Raw genomic sequence first — 1372 nt, 5'->3', positions numbered from 1 at the left:
CATATAGAAAAACACTCCTAAAATTTATGTGGATCCGGAAGAGGTCTAGAATAATCCAGAGCAACAGAGGAAAGGCAGGAGGCATCACAATCCCTGACTTGAAATTGTACAAAATCTCCTGTGATAAAATCAGCATGGTACTGGCATAAAAAAAACACATAAACTTATCATTAATGGAACCAATTAGAAGATACAGACAGAACTACAAGCATACTCAGCCACCTTATCTTTGACAAAGGGGCCAGACATGTTCATTGGAAGAAAGACAGCCTCTTGAATAAATGGTGCTGGAAATACTGACTCTCCACATGTCAGAGGTATAAAATAGACCCATGCCTATCACTATGCACAAAACTACAGTAAAAATGGATCAAAGATTCAAACATTAAAACTGAAGCACTAAATTTTCTGGAAAATAAAGCCAGTAGAAACCTTAATGACATAGGGATAGGTAAAGAGTTCTTGAACAAAAATGAAACTTCCCAGGAAATACTTCAAAGAACCAACAATTGAGATCTCATCTTTTTGAAAAATTTCTGCACGTCAAAAGAAATCACCAATACAGTAAAAAGAAAACCCACAAAGTAAGAGACAATTAGAGCAGACTCTTTCAGAAAAAGGATTCCAATCTAGAACAAAAAAGAATTTTAAAATAATTAGGCCTCCAAAATTCAAAGACCCAATCAAAAACTGAGCACCTGAGATGAATACACACCTCATAAATTAAGAGATACAATTGCCCAATAAATATATGAAAAAATATGTTCAATATCATTGGTCATTCAACAGATGCAAATTAGAACAATGCAGAGATTCCATTTCACCCCAGAAAGAATAGCTATCATCAAGATGTCAACAAGTAACAAATACTGGAGAGGCTGTGGGGAAAAAGAAACACTTCTCCACTGTTGGTGGGAGTGCGGGCTAGTGCAACCAGTATGGAAATCAGCATGGAGATTCATCCAAAAGCTAGGATTGAAGGTCCCATTCAAGCCAGCTCTTCCCCTCCTATATATTTTTCCGAAAGAACTGAAATCATCATGCCACAGTGATATATGTGCACCCATGTTTAGAGCAGCACATGTTGTCATAGCTAAATCTTAGAAACAACCCAAATCCCCATCAACTGAGGAATGAATAAAAAAAGAAATGGTATTTTTACACAATGGAATATCATTCAGCTATTAAAAAAGATAAGTTTGGTAGGAATTTCTGCCGACTTCCGGGAACCCCCAGACCCAGTCCTAGCCCAGGTCCGGTGAGTGTGTGGAGAGCTGCCTGCTACCCTGCGCTGGCGGGACCAGTCCCAGCCCAGGCGCAGCATTGGCCGGACCTTCTCCCATCCCCTCGGGCCGCCCCACACCACTCTGCC

The sequence above is a fragment of the Octodon degus genome, unplaced genomic scaffold (genome assembly GCF_000260255.1).
Source record: "Octodon degus isolate 3935 unplaced genomic scaffold, OctDeg1.0 scaffold00014, whole genome shotgun sequence".
NCBI classification, from domain to species: Eukaryota; Metazoa; Chordata; class Mammalia; order Rodentia; family Octodontidae; genus Octodon; species Octodon degus.
The sequence above is the reverse complement of the archived record's forward strand: the minus strand, read 5'-3'. Positions refer to the sequence as shown.